Source organism: Dermacentor andersoni, chromosome 7, assembly GCF_023375885.2.
Source record: "Dermacentor andersoni chromosome 7, qqDerAnde1_hic_scaffold, whole genome shotgun sequence".
Lineage (NCBI taxonomy): Eukaryota > Metazoa > Arthropoda > Arachnida > Ixodida > Ixodidae > Dermacentor > Dermacentor andersoni.
The window spans coordinates 54,124,588-54,146,379 of NC_092820.1; the positions used below are offsets into that span (position 1 = coordinate 54,124,588).

Here is a 21,792-nt window from a genome sequence, read left to right on the forward strand (position 1 = left end):
TGCAGAGTGTCTCAGATAACTTCGGCCAAGTATAAAAAAAAATATACATAGGTGCTACCCATGTCGCATTCCCGCAGTACGGTTCTGCACCATACGAAGCACGTCGTGATAACTTTTTCAATCTGACAAGTTGGGTAAGTAACAAAAATTGTTTATTTAACTTTTGAAAAATTAACTCTAGCGAAAGGTCTTCTATACAAAAGTTGTAGCTCATGTCGAGAAACATCAGATAATTTCATTTATGCTTAAATAACTGCATTGTTTAATTTTTCTCATGCCTTGCCTTTATAAAAGTGCGCAAAATATTAAAGAATACCACGTGACTGTGGGTTAACACGCCGCGCTTTTAATGCCCTCAAATGTAAGTTGAACGTATTGAACTCATCACCACTATCAAGAGCTATTGCATATTGGAACAGTCTCTCGGGTCACATTGCATCCATCTCCAATCGTGAATGATTCCGTGATAACCTGAATCTGTTGCCTATTAATATTGTATAAGGATGCTGCACTTCGCTATGTTTGTCATGTAAGTACTGTTGCCCCCTTTACTCAATGCCCTTCTATGGGCCTGTAAGGAAATGTGAATAAATAAATAAATAAATTAGCAGAGGCTGCTCCACACACTAAGATCGATGCAACAGGCTGTCGATGAGTGCGATGTACTGCGATGAGCCTTAGACTGCATGAATTTTATCTCCGTCTGTCATCAGACTATCACCAACGCCTATCTCCATCGTCTTTGTTCGCTGATCGGAAAAGAACAGAAAAAATGCCTGGGTGGCGTCAGATGCCGCGTCCTGTACCATATCGTATCGCATTCGCATGTGTTGGCTGCTGTTTCGTTGATTAATTTTTTTTTGAACGGTATGCCAGTTTTGTCGCTTATCGTCCATTGTAGTCACCAACAGCTTGTTAAGTCGATCTCTCTGCATGGAGCAAGTTTGTTAATCCATTCAACTAACATTTGAGCGCATTAAAAGCGAGACACGTTAGCCGGCAGTCACGTGGTATTTCTAAAATTTAGCGCATAATATTGAAAGGAGAAAAAATTAAGCAGTGTAGTTATCTTACTTAGCATCCGACGTCTGTTAACAAGCGCTATAACTCTTGTATTGATCTTTCACTAGAGTTCAAGTTTAAACAGTTTTTTAAGCAATCTTTATTAGTTTCCTGGCTTGGCGGATTTAAAAATCTATGGCGTGCTCCGTATCACTGCGAACAATAATGTGGCAATTCGACATGCTTAGCGCCAATGTTCCTTCTTTTAATGCTTTGCCTAAGATGAAACACTCGATGAGCTCTCATTGGACTGCATTGATGGCGTGGTTGCAGAGACGTGTGCTTTAAGGAATGTGGGGGGGAGGCGACGACGGGGCGGAGCCAAGCACTCAAATCCGGAGAAAGAATCCACCCACGTTTGGCCGGTTTTGTAAGGTTCAGTGGCGCCACTTTCGACAAATGCTCGAACTGACGTGAAACAGGTTGATATATTCCTCCGCAGATGGCGCCACCGGCAACAAGCGCCTGTGAGATTTATTATTTATTGGAAATCATTTCTTTAAAGCCCTGTTTAGTAAAACTAGTGAGTGGTAGCAATTACAAGGCGTTGTATAGCTCTACTAATGTGCAGCACTCATTGTGAATCGGCATGAACATGAACAAAAAAAGTCAATTTGAAGAAGTCAAAATTTCAGAGTTCCAGCTGCAATTGGTTTGCATATTCCTCAGTAGTAATACGTGACCAAGTATAGCCGTAAATTGCGGATTTTAAGTAATTATAACTCGCGAACTGTTTATCAGAGCATACAACAACTTTCTACACATGATAGGTGCAGTGATGCCTAGAAAACCAAAATATTGTTGTTCGGCGTTGAAGAGAAGAAACGGTATAAATTCATAAACTTTTATAGTTTTCTTTTTCATTTTTATTAGTGCCCATATAAAGGTTTTACGCGTAATAGCTCTTCATAAAAATCTTCTACAACATTTCATTTACTGGTATAGCAAACTTTATTTTGTTATCTTGAACAGTTCTGCCGGAAACGCAATACAAAGAAGGCTAGTGCAGCAAGAACGCAGTTTTTTGCTCACACTGTTTCGATTGCGATCAGGTAACGCGTCAGGCTATGCGATTATACTCAGTGTCATTGAAAAGCACAGAGAGTAAGCTTCATAATTAAATGTAATTAAAATTTGTACAATGGACGCAGAAACCACAGTGCGTCCGCAAAGAATGACGAAAATTCGGAGCGCGTGCTGCCGCAGTAGAACTGCCACCTTAACGCCTAGGCTCAAAGAATTTTTTCAAGCAGGGTGCTATATGATCATTTGGACGGGATAGGTTATTCGTAATTTGCACTAAGTATCTGTCCGCCATGCACACTACGCACAGCGGCTACTCAGCATGAGGACCAAGTTACAGAGGTCGCCTGCGATCTGAAAACCGTGCGTAGCTTGAGCGTCCTTTGGACATGGGTCTTCGAACATGTCCGCAGCACTTCTCATTGATGGTAGTATTTGTTCTTGTGAGACTAGTAGAAAAAGCGCGTTGCTTAGGTTGCAAATTTAACACCACGATTTTACAACGACTGAAAACATCATATCTAAGGGCGTAGTGCAGCAACGTAATACATGTAAGTTAGCGAACAGATCTGCACGAGCATGAAAAATACCAATCTGTCTTTTGCCACTTAGCGAAGCAATGTAGGGTGTGACAACTATGTAAGCTTAATAGACTATGGAGTAAAAAAAATTACAGTTGAAATTACCTGTTTTGGTGAGTTACTGAAATCAGGGTGCAACAAAGTTAAATATTCTGTTAGGGGGAAAGCCTTAGATGGCTCGTTGCAATCGTTGATACCAGTAAACAGCGACGTCTAATCCCGTGAGACAAAAATATCATCATCAGGAATGGCTCCGACCCCCGTAAGCAAGCAAAGATGTGTAGCGACCATCCGTCACTGTGATTCGTCCCTCGTTTCTGTGAAATTAAATTACCTCGCCTGGCCTCTCCGCGCCCATGGGCGTCACTGCCCCCCGATCTTTCTTGGGATGTGAGGTGGCTGCCCGACAGGGGCGCCACCACTACCACATGGCAGACCTGTTTTACTGCGTCTACCCTTCCTTCTCAACATGTCAGAAAGTGCATTACTTGCCTCCGCTGAACCGAGCGCCCAACAAGGGGTGACCCAAGACATTTACGCTTTTTTTTTTAACACTGCCATGGACGAGGCTGCTCCTACTCCTGCTAATCAAAAAGACGCCACGATTACGTCTCCTGTTATCGCCGCAAAGCGTCAGCTTCCCAAATTTTGGCAGAAGAAACCTAGAGTTTGGTTTATACAAGCAGAGGCCCCTTTTCAACTCTGGCGCATTAGTTAGCAGACAGTAAGGTACCTACAAGTCGTCGCCGCGCTACCGTCCGACATTTCCGATGCCATAGACGACTTGCTAAGAAAGACGACTTCGGCCACAGCATACGACGACCCAAAGCACATGGTCCTGCAGCGCCTCGATCCATTGCAACAGAGTAGGCTTCAACAGCTCCTCTCCGAGGAACTCGGCGACCAACGACTGTCACAACTCCGGCAGCGGTTGCGTCAGCTGCTGGGTGGCCAATCCGTAAACGAAAACCAGCCTCGACCTACACCCCCACGTATCGCACGTTGACAGCTCGTCTGTAGCTTTTCGACAATGGAAACAACAACGCATGTCTTTGTGCGGGACGCCTCCATAAAGCCAACGTTGACTCCTTCCTATGAAGGTCCCAACCACGTGTTTTCGCATTCAGAGCATTCAGAGAAAACTTTGAAGATTGACGTACGCGGCAAAGAAGAGACAATGTCGTGCGACCGAGTGAAACTAGCCAATTTTACACATAACGCTTCATTCCTCCTGCCATTCACACCCAAGCCTCCGGAATTCTAGGGGGAGGGGGGGAGCCCTTGCAGCGGCCATCTGTCACCCTGCTCTCTCTTGGGATGGGAGGTGGCTGCCCGCAGGGGCGCCGTCACTGCCACTCGGCAAACCTGTTTCACTGTGGAATAAAGCCAATATAATCTTCGTTCTCAACCTGTCAAAACGCGTATTAGTGGCTTCCGCTGAACTTAGCTCCCAACAAATGCAATGACTGATTTTCAATTAGCAATCTTAGCTACTCGCATGTCCTGTTGAGAACGTAAACCTACGACGCCATACGTTCGCTTCACACTGCGGCTAGTTATGACTTGAAAGAAGTCTTACCCATTCAGTTGTATAAATAAATGCATTACTAAGTTGCAAGAGGCTTTCGCCATCACGTGTTATAGGCGTGTAACATGCTGCCGAACTTTTTTCATGTGCTTATTAAAAAAGTGAAACGAAAATAAAATAAGATTCAGCTTGCTTCCAGAGCTTCATGAACGGTTAACCACGCAGGCGCTGCTCTGGCGATTGAGCTACGGCGCCGGCTGAGGCGCTAGCCCCTAAGTGCCGCTAAATAAGAACTCAACAGTCGTCTGTGAGGAGTTTGAATACAAGAAATTTTAAGTTCTTAATGGTAAAACTGGCCTCAAAACTTTCGGAACGTGTGTATAGTGAAAATGCCAAATTTCAGCTCAGGTCTTACGCAGTGCCTATAAAATGACAAAAGTAGATATTTGAAACTTTACATTACAAGGAACCCATTCGAATATAAAGACAGGTGTCGAAGCTCAGACCATATATTTTGTCAATATTCGCGTTCTATAAACACATGCTAGGGAAGAGTTATTCGACTGGTTACTTTGAGCGCTTTGGCGACCGAACTTTACATATGTCTACACAGAACCGGACGCACCATACGTATTAGCCAGGCTCAGTCAGATCGCTTAGTGGAAGTTCCGTTGTATAGACGCTTCGTAGCAGCCAGTCTTTGCAAGTGAAATGCAGTGGGACCAGCGGCGCGCCGCGCAATAGGAATATACGTGGCCTTGGATGCGAAAACAAAAGTATCATCGCTGCATGGTGAAACCGTAGCCAATGGTGACTGGCATGCGTCGTTTGCTGAACGCAGTGTGCTGTCCTGCTACGTGGAACTTTATTCTGAACAATGTGGGGATTTAGAGAAAAAAACTTGACCCCTTGATCAGGTGCGAAAACCGTGATAGAGACACCAATCAGTGGAATACATCAGTGTGTGCAATGCACAGGCCGCTGCTGCATCAAGACTGCCCTTGCCCGAGCATGTTTCTGAATGGGCTTTCGATGTAGTTGCATTGCCTTGATCATTTTTTGCAGACCACTGAAACAAGGCACAAACATTTCCGTGCGCTGTGGTAATGAAAAGAAGTGCAATTACGCAAGAGAATCCTTATTTACTCCTCGAAATATTGGCGGATGTTCCAAAGGACTAGAATAACATGCAAGGTACAGTCAAATATGAAACTGATCATTTCAATTACTTAATTATAGTTTTACGGAGACAATATTTCATAAATACTGAATGGCTTACTAAGCTAGTTCTCATCTCCTATGAAGACTTTGAATGGTCGAAACAGGAGCTCTTATTTACTAGGCGCTTCAGTTGGAGCCAAAGTTATGCCCCTGTCACATAGTTACTTTAAATCGTGATCAAGCCTCGATAGGGCTCATATTTTTGATCGCGATCAAAAATGATCGCTACTTCACAGTCCAAGGATCGGTGTCGTGTTGGTTGGGCTCTAACGCTTAATGTGTAAATTTTAAAGTCGGAAGGAAATAATAAACCTACCCAATAGGTAGTAAGGGTAGTCAGAAAACTGAGTTTCTCATTCGTTGTATAAGGTGAAAGACGTGCTAGGCGTACCGGTTCTGATAATCTGGAATTCTCAGAACTACGTGGATGGTGTCAACTCTAAAAACAGAGATTTGCAACATGGACGTAAATATAAGTGCTTAGGTCTTGCACTGTTGGCCAAAGAAGGCTTTTGACCCTGTTATTTCTGCGGTTCACTTTCTTTCTCGTTGTACCTTGTTGACTGACACACCGGGCTCTAAGCTGCTTACCTCGCTCTCCAATTGCAATTGGGCAGTTGCCTGACGCGGCGCATATCACCACCGACTGGATTCAGATCGACGTGCTATCGCGATCGAAGGCTACTGTGTAGCAGCACTCAATCTGTATCGGTTCGATAGTTATTGTGACAGAAGTATTACTCTGAAACACCCCCCGTTTGGTGGCATTTAGTCAGTACATCAAAAAAAAAAAACTGCAGCTTTGAAGTCAACACCGCGAAACTAATGCGTCCCCAACACACTGGTGAATTCCGCAAAGATAACTGCACAAATTCAGGCAAATGCTTACCATAACGTATGCGGTAATCTAAAATGCAAGCGAGCGAGATAGGAATACACAAGCAGACATGATTTCTGACTCGGCGGTCAAGCACGCACATTTGTGGCCATCAACAAAAAACGAATGGTAGGGCAACAACTTCAAGTCAATCTTTGTGTAAATAAACCGCACTAAGCATACCCACAAAAAAAGAAATGTAAGTGATGAGGGAAATGTCGTGAACGGAGCGCGACACACCTTCATGAGCTTGAATCGCTTGGCACGGAAAAGGGACGCGTGTGTCTATGATCGAGTGCCTGAATACTCCAGCGTAGGCGCATGCAACGGTGAAACACCAAAAATGGTTCACTTCCATGTTTCTTGGACCATGGTGCAGCGCTTTGCGTCGCGGATCCAGCCGCTGTCCATCCCTACAGCGCGTACGGCCGCTTCACTGGCCTTCTGTTCAAACTTAAATCACACGACGCGATCACGTGGTCAAACATTGCAGCATCCGTGCGCCGCTGCTGAAAACTTTCTATATAAAACTTGGCGGTACTCTCACCATGGTCATGGGTGCGCTACCAATACCTATGCAATTTTCTTTCACGCGGATAGTCAAACTTCTGTTTTGGGTTGTTCCCTTATGAGGGCCACTGCAGGTGGAGTCCTGTGTGAACTGTTCTTGGCGTCCCGGGAGCAGGATCAGTGCTGATGTGATTCAATTCCTGGACCTCCAAATATCGGCGTATGTCTAAACATTACGCTGAGGCTTGCTTTCGGTCGCCTCAATTACTAGCGCACTCGCATCGTTGCAATACGAGTTAAAATGGGGTAGGAACCAACCTTATGGTATCAAAAGATTGTTGCAGGTGTTTGTTCCGACACAGTCCTCAATACTTTGGTAAATTATACCGGAATATATATTATTGCACAATTAAAAGCCAGTGGGCCGCACTGTACAATGAACTGTACAGTGCGGCCTGTACAACCCCATTGTACAGAACCGTACAATGGGGCTAACAAGAAATGTGAACTTGGTGAGCGTTTGCACGCTTTAGTTAAGATTTTTAGCAATATGTTGAGGTGACTGAACGTTGCAGAAAATTTGGCTTTGAATAAACATCTAAACTGGCCATTCACTCCTGTATTTCGGCCTTCCTGCCTACTCTTTGTTGTGTAAATGTTGCAAAATGAACATTTTTATCTCGAACACACGGTAACCACGCACCTTTAGTCATGAAGCCCTAAAGTGCGTAAACAATACCTTATGCAAACTCACGTAAAACTGTCTACAGTACTTGAACCTTCAATTATTATACAATTGGGGAACATGGTCTAAAGAAATTACTGCAACTGTCATAACAAAATTAAAGAAGCAGTTCTGGTAATGTGTTTTCAGATAAATAGATTGTAAGTGTCCTTATTGAGACAAAGCTGGACTTTGTTATGAAACGAATGAAAGGTTACTTCACAATAATCGTTTCTTAATTATGGCTAAAGCAGAGCAAGATGCAGTTCTGTGATGAGAATACCATTAGCTCAATAACAATGATATGTATCCGACATGCTGTGCGAAAAATTAAAGAAAGTTTCCCGAGTTATTGATTAGCTGCAGTGGCGCTAGCACTCACTCAGCACAGTGTTAGTACATCACCCCCCTACCGCCCCACTACGCGTGTCATCTACACTCCACCAGCAGGCCCACAATTACTTCGCTGTTGGCGTCAACCAGTTGCTAGTAGTAGTTCTCCTGTCTTCCTCCTCGTTTCGCCGCCACTAATTTCTCCTCAACACGCTCACCCTTCTTTGGAATGTTCGGTTATCAGCACCCAATTCCACCAGTCCACAGCCTCAAAACCTGTCGGAGGCCACAAATAAAGCCCATCAGGACTTTAGCAGTAACAAAGTTCAAACCGGTACCATCACCGTCAATAGCCGTTGAATGCTGGGGTTGCGTGGCAAAATCGTGATTTGATTATTAGGCATAGGATAGTGGGGGACTCCGGATAGATTTTGATCATTGGGGTATCTTTAAGATGCCCCTAATGCACTGGACACGCTTGTTTTAATAGTTCTATGTTGAGCCTTCGCGGCCCGGTGTCGCGCAGGAGGGCAAGTTCCAGAGCTCACCACCAAAGGGTGCGCCAAGCACGGTAGCGGCAAAGCCCCTGAATAAGAAAGTGACAACTTCTTCTGAACTTTGTCACTTTTTCTGTCGCCTGCCGCGCCTCCGGAGAGTGGACCCTCCTGTTGGTCGAAGCGGCGAGGTCACGTGCTAGCGCGCGCTTTTTTGGTGCGTAGCACTAATTTTTGGTCTCGGTATCGAAATCGTGCTTCGGTTGGTTTCGGGCGGGGGAGCTTTGGCGGGCAGCGTTACGCTAGCGCTGGCACCGTTAGCGTATTGCGGCACTGCCTAGCCTATGTTGTGCTTATGGGTGTCAAAACCGAGGAGGAGAGGAGAAAACATTTTTCGTTATTCCATCCGCAATGCGCCGAAAGGTTTGGCTGCGCAGGATCGCCAGAGCAAACTTTGAAAATGCGCGGGGCCCATGCCTTTGTGAGGGAAGTGGCCGTTCATCAGAAGCTATTCGTATTGTTTCGGACGATCTGGTGAGAAGTGCGAGCGCCTGCAGCCTTCGTTTGCACTAAATAACGTTCGGCACGGATGCATTTGTAAACGTTCACTAACTGCTGCGAAAGCCGTGCTTCATGTTGTCTGAGCCTCGCCGTTAACGCTTCTGGCTTCGAAGGCTTCATTATGATGTTGCGTACATTCCTTGGCGCACTCGTTTCGTTGTAGTTGAAACCGTTGCTGGGCTCACAGATGAAAGTTGCGCTTCATGCGTTACTTCGGCCTGTCGTTCAGTGGCACGTATTGCATACTGATGTGACGCGCATTGCTTGACGTATCTTCTTTTTTTTTTGAGTGGGACTCCACTGAGTAATTCGAGACTAAAACGGCCGTTCTCACCGCTTGAGCCCCCGCTGTTCATGCTACTCATGCGGCAGGTCTAGCTTTTATGCAACGCGCATTGGTTCATGTATTTGTATTTGCGGGGTTGTTCACAGACATCGCTAAACACAGCCGAAATTCGATTGGGGTCAAAGATGTCGTGCAAATCTCAGCTGGTTAAAATATTTTTAACGCCGATAGGTCGGGTAAAAGAAACCTCTAAAGTAGAGCGCACAATGACCCACCCCATTTCCGACGTTCAGCGTTGATAAAATTGTTATGGCCACACACACGTCTGGTTGACATAGCAATAGTTCTTATTTTCTAAATAATTTGTGAAGTATTGCAGAATATATTTTGTTCCGTGCCTTGTATCATTTTTCTAGAAGTTGTACCATATCAAATCTTAGCTTATTCATCTTAGGATCACTTCAATAGAGAACAATATGAAAGTCAAATCCTTCGGAATCAGGGCATCAAGAAATCAAATTCCTATGGATTACCAAGCCTTTGTGTATTACGGGCAAACGCTCCTTTGCCAGAACATATTATGGAAGTCTACACCACCATCGGCTCATATAAAGCCTGGACCCCACGTCTGTGTTTTGTAGAAGTAAAAGGTAAACAACCACATACAAAGTGCTTGATGTTCCAATTTCTCTTGGCGGCGTTGAAGTTCAAATGAAGCTGATCAAAAGGCGCCATTCGAGAAAAAAAAAAGACACTCCTTTAGCTCGCTTGCGCACACCACCTCCACCGTTGACACCACAATCGAAGTGATCACAGTGGAAGGAACTTCGATAAAGCAGTACAATGTGGATACCGACAGTTATTGTAATAACACATTTATGAACCTGTCCTGTCATAAGCTCACAATCAAATCCTTCAGGCGCACAGCGCGCTGCGCGCCAAAGGAGCGAACGTTGGGAGCGTCTGGTAGCTTTACCCGGCCTAGGTGCCGCCAGTGTTGACGCCCGGGAGGAGTCGAGAGAAACAACACCGGCATAGGAGAAGGAGAGAGGAGATGTCGTTACTTTAAGATCACTAAGGGGCTTTAAGGAGCGGGCGCCGCGGGGCCAGGAGTGGACCAATCAGACGGCGCGCCGGGGTGCGGGGAGGAGCCGACCAATCAGAGCGTGTGCGAGGGGAGGGGGAAGAGATGGCTATAGGAGTAGGTGTATCGCCGTTGCGCGCCCTTTCGGCCTACGAGTTCCGCTAGGCGCGAGCGGCACCGCGTGCTCTCACGAGAGCGGCAGTGCCGACGTAGCGCAAATCCCGAGGTTCGAGATCGAAAAGCGCAAGCAAAGCGCTTGCAGAGGGAAGCCGCTATCGCCGCTTTAACCCACCACTTTAAAGAAAAGGCAACCCAAGCCAAGCGCCAACAGAGGCAAGCTAACGCCCAACTTCGACAGTAGGAGGCCGAGCAGACGTGGGCGCAGTGAGATTCCTCCCACGCAGCTTGCGGATGGACAGTACAAGTGGGAAGTTCTTGACCGCGGTTGCGGCCACAGCTGCAAGGTATGTGATAGACTGTGGTTTGATCACAAGCTCACACAACTGAAGTGTGTGCGCAATCCGGAACCGAAACTCGAATATAGCAAAATAACGACAACTAGAGAAAAGACTCATGAAAATCGCGCTGAACAAGGGCGCTATAACGTAAACTTATTCCAAACATTTCTATTCCAATTCTGCAGTCAGACCTCCGCCACTGGTCACAAAATTTTCTGAACCACGCCCCAATCCGCGTGTGTGTCACATGGCGTCACGAAAACCGCGATAGCTCCACATCTGATATGACGTGAACACACTCATTATGCATGACTGAAAAGAACAAAATAAGCATATTTGTTTATTTTTCGACGCCTTTTTGCCATTAGCGCTCGGCTATTCACCAAAAGTTTTAAGGCGACACCGACTTCACCTGCCTGTCGCGCGATGTCACAAACCGCAAGAACTCACTACGTCAAAGTGACATGTACGCCTTAAAGATACATTATGGTGCCGAAAAAAACCCTGCCCCGTTCCGAAAGGAATAAAAGATGGCTGCCGCCGATGGCTCAGGCACTGGCTACTCGCACCAGCCGGAGAGCATGGGATTATTTGCATACAATAAAGCTTTTTGCGTGGCCACCTAAAGTTTTAAAACACTTTCGCCATGTTTACAACCTCGCCCTGCCAGCTGTTCTTTGCTGAGGATCTGTTTTAGCGGCATTCTTAACCTTGCGCTGCATGGCGTCGCGATTTTCGACTAGCCACCGCAAATAAGTAAGGGAAAGCGGACCAATCACACACGTCGGCACCACCATCTTCATCCGGTTATTTTCAGTGCAGTGACTCGGCCCCATTGAATCCCTCTCCACTTGAGCGTGCTCCTCGCCTCTTATCAGCCAATTAGATGAGAGAAGCCGCTCTGTGTAGGCAATGTTATTCGTTTTTATAGCAAACAATAGGCACCTCCTATAAACGAAGAGAGCGTTCGATTGGTGTATTCAGAAAACCCTGTGGGTCAACGCCCGATGCTTGCGCCTGCGGTTGCGCAAATTTGACGTCAGGAGTTTGGAACAAAAACATATTGGAGTAGTTATTGGATTGACCACTACGACCGCGTGAGTTCGCGCAATAAGTGGAACGACACCCAGAAAATGAGGCACGTCGCCTTCTACTTGACCGGTGTTGCAAAGACGGTATTTCAACCACGAATCCGACATCGCGGATTGGCCCACATTTACCTCCAAGCAGCGGCAAATCTTCGCTTCCTCGTCTGGCCGTGCAGAAGTCACCAAACAGAAGCTGGGAACGCGCCGCCAACTTCCACAAGAGTCTTACACATCATACATAGAGGATGTCTTGGCTCTATGTCGCCGTGCGAATCCTAGCATGACGGAAGCCGAACGCGTTCACCACATCTTAAAAGGCATTGGGTCTGTCGCGTTCAACGCCTTAATCGTGCAAAATCCGGCTTCTGTCCAAGACATCACTTCAACGTGTCAACGCCTAGACGAGCTGCAGTCTATTCGTCTTCCTCATGACAGCAGCGATCCTCAGGTTCCTCATTCTCCAGACCTACGTGCTCTTATCCGCACCATCATCCGCGAAGAGCTTCAACTACAAAACCTAAGGCGTCCACCTGCTGCCTGCGCCCCAACCCCCACCTTCGACTTGCGCGAGGTTGTAAAGCAAGAGTTGACAGCGATGACTACACCTACGACGCATGTTGCTCCGGTAGCGCGCCCAACACCTACCTACGCGGATGTTGCTTCGCTACCCCCCCCTATCGTGACCTCCGTGCCTACTGACGTTTCCTATGACCATTTGGCTTCGATGGGAACCAGAGCACTTGCTGCACCATCGTACCCTCAGTGGCGTCCACCTCATCCGGTTTGTTTTTACTGTGGTATACGCGGCCATATATCTCGCTTCTGGCGCCGTCGCCAGAAGGATGAAAGACGAGGCTATGCTGAGCACGAGAGAGACCGCACTCGTCGATTAGACGCCTACTATCCCGGATCGTACTCGTTCCCTCAACAGCGTTCTCTGTCTTCTCCAGCTGCTCCCAATCTGCCTCATAGTTCCCGTTCGGCCAGACGTCGTTCTCCATCGCCTTACCGGCGCTCTACATCACCATTTCGCCCCACTTCCCATCTTGTCGACCAGCACTCGGAAAACTAACTGTTGCAGTTTTTGGAGGGGAAACTGTTTCTGATCTGTCTTCACAAATTCCTCCTGTTCGCCCGGCCAACATGCTTTCTGTAACTGTCGAAGGTGTTCCCGCGTCAGCTCTCATCGATACCAGTGCCGCCGTTTCTGTTCTTCGTAGTGATCTGTGTTCCCGGCTCCGGAAAGTAAAAACGCCTTATCTTGGACCTATTTTGCGTGGTGCTAATAATGCATTCATTTACCACGACGGACAGTGTACTGCTCGTGTTCTCATCGACGGCATACGCCACCACATTGAGTTTATCATCCTTCCAACGTGTATCCATGAACCTATACTGGGTTGGGTCTTCCTACATTCTGCTTCAGCCGTCATTTCATGTAGAGAGGAAGTTGTCCATATCACGGATACAGCGCTTGCACCTGTTAGGCAATCTTCACTTTCGTGTGCGAACTTGGCCATCGCTGCAGACTACGTCCTGCGTCCTGGTCACGAAGACGCTGTAGCCGTAACATCCAGTCAGGTCGCCGACGGAGACGCCCTAGTCGCCCCTTCTTCCCGCTGTACTTCTCGCGGAATTCTCATTGCCACCTGTCTCGTCCGGTTTTGACGTGGCCGCTCCCTTCTGTCTGCTTGCAACACGACCCCAGATCCTGTGATGCTGCCCAAAGGGATGACTGTGGCAACCCTCGCCGACACTCAACCTATCTCTGTAGTCACGCTTTGCCCTTCTTCATCGCCAGCACCAACCTCAGGTTTGGATGATTCTTTCCATACTCCAGCCGTTCTTGGCTCTGACCTAACAGCCGCGCAGTCCGAAGCCTTAATGGTGGTCTTGGCAAAGCACAAAGCCTGTTTCGATAGCTGTTCCCCTGTGTTGAGCCAAACTCCTGCGGCTACACACAGCATCGAAACTGATGGTTCCGCTAGAATACGACGACGCCCCTATCGTGTATCACCATCCGAACGGAAGGTCATTGAACAACAGGTTGCTGACATGCTTGCGCGGAAGATAATACGGCCTTCATCTAGCCCATGGGCTTCTCCGTGGTCCTGGTAAAGAAAAAAGATGGCTCTGTTCGCTTTTGCGTCGATTATCGAGCGCTCAATAAGATCACACGCAAGGACGTGTATCCAATGCCTCGAATTGACGACGCTTTGGACACACTACAAGGGGCGGAGCATTTCTCCAGCCTTGATCTTCGATCAGGATATTGGTAAACTCTGATGAACGAGACTGACAAAGAAAGACCGCATTCTTTACACCAGACGGACTTAATGAATTTAACGTGATGCCTTTTGGCCTTTGTAACGCTTCTGCCACATTTGAGCGCATGTTAGACAACGTACTTCGTGGTCGTAAATGGAAGGCCTGCCTCTCTTCTCTGAACGATATTGTCATCTTTTCGTCTGACTTCAACCAACATCTTCATCAATTAGACGAAGTTCTCAAGTGCCTTGCAGATGCTGGTCTCCAGATCAATGCAAAAAAATGCAAATTTGCAAGCAAGTCTATAAGAGTATTGGGTCACGTCGTCTCAAAAGGTGGCATACAGCCGGGCCCCGAAAAGATTGGTGCAGTTCTCCAGTTTCCTCGTCCCCAACAACAGAAATATCTCCGTAGTTTCCTCGGCTTGGTGTCGTATTTTCGTCGATTTATACGCAACTTCGCAGCAATAGCAGCTCCTCTACACAAGCTACTGGTTACCGGTGCCTCTTTCACATGGACTAGCGACTGCGAGTCGGCTTTTCAAGATCTTAAGCGGCATCTTACTTCCGCACCAGTGCTTCGCCACTTCGATAATCGAGCCCCCACCGTACTCCATACTGACGCAAGCGCACATGGTATTGGCGCAGTAATTCTGCAACGTATTGCAGCCGCTAAGAGCAAGTCATAGCATATGCCAGCCGCACACTTTCTCCAGCTGAGCGGAACTACACCATTAAAGAGCAAGAGTGTCTGGCTATCGTTTGGTCGATTCAGAAATTTCGTCCATACCTTTGCGGCCGCCACTTTACCATCGTCAGCGACCATCATGCTCTGTGTTGGCTGTCATCAATGAAAAACATGTCAGGACGCTTAGGACGCTGGTTACTCCACTTGCAGGAATATGACTTTACTATAACGTACAAGTCTGGAAAAAGTCATCATGATGCAGACGCATTGTCTCGCTGCCTACTCTCACTCCCTCCCGGTAACGCGCCGTCGTCTTCCCCACCAAGTCGTTCCGATGCTATGCCTGCCTCACACCAGCTCTCGATAACGCCCCTGGACCAAGTTACGCCTTCATCACGCTCTGATTTCGCCTCGCTACAGCGGCCCGACTCCTACTGTCGAGCTCTATGGATCGTCTTAGTGGGTTCGCCGAACCACCCAACAGCCGCTTGCGACGCCAACTTCGACAATTCCGCCTTCAAGGTGGCGTGCTTCACCGCTACGTTTACCACCCAACAGGTCACCGATGGGTCCCAGTTCTACCTCGCTGCCTTCGCCTGCGGGTATTAGAGGCCCTTCACGACGACGTATCGGCTGGCCACAAGACTTACCACCGCATAAAGACCCGCTGCTTCTGGCCTGGCCTATCCACAACGGTGGCCAAATGCATTGCCTCTTGTGCGTCATGTCAGCACCGCAAATGCTCGACATCCCCTCCTGCCGGTTTACTACAACCTCTCCCTTGCCCGGACGCACCTTTTGAATTTGTTGGTATTGATTTATATGGTCTCTTGCCGTTCACACCCTCCGGCCACCGTTGGATTGTCACTTCGGTCGACCATTTAACAAGATATGCTGAGACTGCCCCTCTGTCATCCGGTACCGCTTCTGAGGTGTCCGACTTTTTCTTGCCCTCCATCGTCTTGCGCCACGGGGCTCCTCGCGTTCTTCCCAGTGACCGTGGCAAGGCGTTCATTTCACAAGTTCTCGAGGAAGTTCTTCGGGCCACTAATACCGTCCACAAATCTACTTCTACCTATCATCCGCAAACCACACTGATTGGGATAAAATTCTTCCTTTTGTGACATTCGCATACAATACTGCTATTCAACGGACTACCGGCTACAGCCCTTTCTTCCTTGTATATGGCCGATCTCCTTCCCCCATATTAGACAGAGAACTCGTTTTCGCACCATTTTCGCCTAACGCGTCGCTTCCAGAAGATTTTGCTGCCCGAGTTGCACATTGCCGTCGAACCACCCAGCAAAGCACAGCAGCTACCCAAGCTGAGCGCAAGCGTCACTGCGACAACAAACGCCGTGACCTACGTTTTCGCCCTGGAGACCAAGTCCTGCTTTGGACTCCAGTCCGCACTCCAGGCCTCTGTGAAAAGTTCCTTCCACACTACATTGGCCCATACACCGTTGTGCAGCAAACATCTGCAGTGAACTACCTCGTCCGCCCAGTACACTCCGTCTTCGACCGCCGCCGCCGGAATGCCGAAATTGTTCACGTCTTGCGGATGAAGCCCTTCACTCCCCGTTTAGATAATCTCTAATCCGCGGCGAGGCTGGCCGCTTCCATGACGGGGCGAAGTTAGTGTAAGCACTATTAACGTACTTCGTCGTTTTCATTTGTACATAGCCATCATCATCTTCCCTATTCTTCTTCTTCTTCGCTCGTGAGCTGGGGCGTTGCCTTCTTTTGGAATAAACAGCGCTGGACAACTTGATCGGTCTCGGTATTATAATATTGATATATATATATATATATATATATATATATATATATATATATATATATATATATGTATAGAGATATTTGCTTTTCACCCGCGATGGAAGTTGGCCGCCGAGAACAGAATTTGGTCCCGCGATCTCGTGGTTAGCAGCGCAACAGCATAGGCGCTAAGCCACTGTGACGGGTGTGTCAGTACCCATTGCACTCTCGAAAGAAAGTTTTTCTGTAATAAATGCTGGCATCATTGGGTAAGTATGCTTTTATTTATTCATAAAGTTACTTCATAAGCAACACTACGGGGGTGCGTCGATAAAAAAAATGTTTTGTCGTAGTTTTTTTCGAAGGTATGAGCCACCGTGCACTTTTTGTGCTGCCGGGCCCACGGCGCTTTTGTTCCATTGTGTGTGATTGTGCGCATATGCTGTTAAAACTTCTCATGCTAGCTGGTGATATCGAATCTAACCCCGGCCCCGACAAAGAGATTCTTAATGCATTGAAAGAACTGCAATCTGGACAGACGGTAATGCTTGAACAGCTAAAGTCTATTGAAAAAAAAACTAGTCGATCATGATAAAACGTTCAGGGAAATGAAAACACGGCTAGACAAAATTGAGACAGCCTGTGCTGGTATCGATGACATGCAAAGTGAATTAGGCAGACTACATGAGATAAGCACTGAAAATACGGCACAGATAGGTGTACTGTCTGCCCGGATAAACGATGCTGAAAATAGATCTAGAAGAAATAACCTTGTTTTTTACAGCATCGCCGATAAACCTAAAGAATCGTGGTCTGATTCTGAGAAACTTATTATTGCACATTGTTCACAATATTTAGATGTACAAATAGAACCGCGGGATATTGAACGTGCACATCGCATTGGGTCTTTCCAAACTGGAAAGTCCAGGCCTATAATTGTGAGGTTCACTCACTTTAAAAGCAAAGATCTTGTCCTTTCTTCGGCTCGTAAATTCAAAGGTACGTGCTATGCCGTTGCGCAAGATCTCGCCCCAAGCACGCGCCTTGCCCAGAAACGCCTCATCGAGTTTGGAAGGACCCGTAAACTGCGGTTCAAGTTGCGACATGAAAAGCTTATAGTAGGTGACAAAACCTACTACTTCGACCACACTACTAACCAGGTCATTGAGGAACACCTTTAGCCATCATTGAGACCAAAATGTACACCGCAACCACAGAATAGTCAGCCTTTATCATTCCTGCTCGCTAACATTCGAAGTGTTGTTCCCAAGCGTGATGCACTGTGCAGTCTAATAGGCTCATCTTCTTGCGATGTCTTACTACTAACAGAAACATGGCTTAACACATCAATCGATGATACCGAAATTCTCCCTTACCTCTCGCATTTTGACATTTTTCGGAAAGATAGACCTGATAACTCACGCGGTGGGGGTGTATTAATCGCCACTAAGCGTAACCTACATTGTTCACTTGTAAACCTCTCTTCACAACTGGAAATGATTTGGATTCGATGCACTGCTACACACCCGCACATTCTGATTGGTATTTGCTATCGGTCTCCTAGTACCGACAGTTCTTTCACGCCTTCACTTCATGAAGCCTTAAATACGTTGACAAAAACATATCCTAACAGTCCTGTCCTTCTGTTTGGCGATTTTAATTTTCCAACTATTGATTGGTCCGATCCTGCCTCTACATTATCTAAAAGCAGCCCCGCTAGTGACTTCTTAAACACGTGTATAACATTCGGCTTAACGCAGCTTGTCACTGACTCAACACGCGTCACTGCTCACTCGTCCAACGTTTTAGATCTTGTATTAACGACTCACCCTGATAACTTTACCCCTGTCACCTTATTGCGCGGTTTGAGCGACCACCTGACAGTACATATTTCGTTTCGTTGCAACGTACTAAAGAAACAAAAAAATCGGAAAACACTTACACTCTATGATAAAGGGGACTATGTCAGCATGAACCGAGAATTATCTGAGTACTTCGATACGTTCGTCGCTAACTTTCAACTAAATTCTCTCGAGTCGAACTGGCTGCTTTTCAAAGCAGAGATGCATCGCCTTATACGTCTTTACATCCCCACCATTACAATAACAGAAAGAACAACATCGCCATGGTTTAATGTATCCCTCAAACGACTAAATAATAAGAAAAAACGGTTGTTTCGATCAGCCAAACGATCTAATTCTTCTTGCACATGGCAGAAGTATTACGCAGTCGAGAAAGAATATGACAAGTTAACCTCTCAAGCTAAACACAAGTTTCTTTCTACCACTTTACCAGCTATGCTACAAACTAACCCGAAGCGATTTTGGAAAACTATTAATCCTAATCAGCGGAATGAGATATCACTTATCAATAACTCCGGGCTTCCGATCCCCGAGACTGAGGCTGCGGATCTTCTTAACATAACATTTAGTTCAGTTTTTACTAATGAATTACTTGATGGCTTGCCCAATCCACCATACTTCGCATATCCGCTCATGCAAAATATCACATTCGATCCCATCGGCATTGTCAAAGTAATTGGATCATTGAAGAACTCGTCATCTACAGCAGTAGACGGTATCAATGCCAAAGTTCTAAAAAATACTAAACATGTGTGTAGCCTGTTTTTATCACTCACATTCCAGGAATCACTTAACAGCGCCTCAATTCCACATGACTGGCAGGTGGGCAAGGTCATCCCAGTCTTCAAGAAAGGAAGCCGATCATCACCGTGTAACTACCGCCCTATTTCCATAACAAGTGTGTCTTGTAAAATAATGGAACATATTTTATATTCGCATATTGCTAACTTCCTAACATCCGTCAATTTTTTTCACCCAAGTCAACACGGTTTCCGCAAAAATTATTCCTGTGACACTCAACTTGCTCTTTTCTTGCACGACTTACATTTAAACCTAGATCGTAACATCCCAACTGACACAATATTTTTAGATTTCGAAAAAGCATTCGATAAGGTCCCTCACGGTCGTCTCTTAATAAAGTTATCGCGTCTTAACATTCATCCTTGTGTTCTAAGCTGGATTCGAGGGTTTTTAACTAACCGTGAGCAATTCGTATACGCTAACTCACAGTCTTCATCCTTAACACCCGTGCTTTCAGGCGTACCTCAAAGTACCGTTCTTGGTCCCCTCCTTTTCTTAATATACATCAAAGACCTACCTTGTAATATTTCTTCTCATATCCGACTCTTCGCTGATGATTGTGTGATTTACCGAGCAGTTACTAACCCCAGCGACCATTTGGCGTTACAAAATGACCTATCGCTCATACAAAACTGGTGTACCACTTGGCTCATGTCATTAAATGTAGCTAAAACCGTGTTAATGTCTATTCATCGTCGTCGTAATTACGATATCCCTAATTATAGCATCAATAACACGCAGATTGCAACAACGGGTTCATTCAAATATCTTGGTGTGTACATCTCGCGTGACTTAACTTGGACCTGTCATGTTAACCACATAATAAACTCTGCTAATCGTACTCTAGGTTATCTACGCCGTAACCTTTACCTCGCTCCTCCCTCTATTAAACAACTTGCTTTTCTAACCTTTGTGCGGCCCAAGCTTGAGTATGCCGAAGCTATTTTTGACCCCCACCACAATAACCTTATTAATGCCCTCGAGTCGGTTCAGAACCGCGCGACACGATTTATCCTGTCAACTTATTCATATAATTCAAGTATCTCGGCACTAAAAGCCCAAATAAACCTACCCTCTCTAGCCTCACGCCGTAGAATAGCCCGTCTTAAGCTTTTTCATAAATTCTTTCATTCCTTGCCTTTTGACAACCCGTACATAAAAAGAGCACATCGCATTGCCCGCACCAGTCACTCTAATACAGTATATCCCCCACAAGCCCATACCGTTACTTTTCAGCAATCATTTTTTCTGCGCACAACACGAGACTGGAATGGCCTGCCTGCCGAAGTTGCCACTATCATCGACCCACTTGCATTCAAGCGACTCATCGAAAATATCCCTTTGTAATTTGTAGTATCTACCTTTGTCACTAACTCCCCACTCCCTCATGTAATGTCTCAACAGAGTCCTTTGAGGAAATGAATAAATAAATAAAAAAATAAATTTATTACCATATTTCCATTCAATATTAAAACATGCAAAATTTTCAGAAAAAGAAACAGCAGTAATTTCTACACTGGTCCAGTAGCACGAAACACAATTTTTGTTTGTTGACATCCAGGTAATTGGCATTTTATGTTGTGATTTTTATGATTGAACAGTATTCTTCAATTCATTTCAGCTTGTTTTGCCTAAATATCGCAAGAGCTAGTTCCTAAAGGAAATTTTTATAAGCGTGGGCAAGAGAACGGCATGTTTCGTTTTAATCGCACAGTGAATTACTGCGATGTTGGAGGTGTTTTACTTGTCGTTTAGGTAACACGAACATACCGTGCGCCTCAGCTACGTCAGACTATGGTTATGCTAATTCTTACCAGGTGACTGCAAGGGATGTTTATAGGTTAATAGCGGGACAAAATGGCGCAACGCAAACTGGATTATCTAACGGTCAACACTGGATTATCTAACGTTTTCCTTTAGCGGAGTTCAATTACGTCAGAGATTATCACGATAGTATAGCATTGATCTTGCACATTCTTCACCATGTTTGCCGCACCCACATGCAAAACATGCTGAGCTTTGTAACAGGGAATGTGACGACGGAAATGCACTCCTACACCTGCGACTTTCTGTTTTTGCAGGTGGTAGCGGGGCTGAACTATAAGCTCGAAGTAGAACAGGCTCAAGTGAGCTGCGGTTTTCAGCATCCGGTAAGTACAGCATCCGGTAAGGACCGTGGTTCGAATCCCGGTGCCGCGCAATTTCCTACCGGATTAAAAAAATTCGCGTGTTGAAAAAATTGCATCAACAAGGCCTGCAGCGCAGCCCGATCCTGGAGACCAGAACCGGTAACGCACTCCCTCACCAAAGCAGAATTGGCCACCCTGGTGCAGTACTTGGCCACAACCTCCTATAGGAATACCACAATCAAACCCCGGCCCTCAGTCCCCAGCAGCTGCGAAGCAACTGACCACGGCGGCGATCACACCTGTGACGCCGCAGAGAGTGCTAAGAATCTTTGGATCCGGACAGGCCACCATTGGAATCTGAACCTGACAACGTTTAACGCTAGAAAGTTATCTAGTGAGGCGAGTCTTGCAGTGCTATTGGAGGAATTAGAGGGCAGTAAATGGGATATGATAGGGC

At 46.3% G+C, this 21,792-nt stretch overlaps 1 long non-coding RNA gene across 1 annotated transcript in view; it reads left to right on the forward strand.

Moving 5' to 3' along the window:
* Positions 1-21,792, forward strand: part of LOC126534429 (uncharacterized) — a 29,091-nt gene that overhangs the window by 660 nt on the left and 6,639 nt on the right. The window contains exon 2 of the long non-coding RNA XR_011895396.1: positions 21,288-21,356. This is a non-coding gene — a long non-coding RNA (uncharacterized lncRNA). The remainder of the gene's footprint in view (positions 1-21,287; positions 21,357-21,792) is intronic.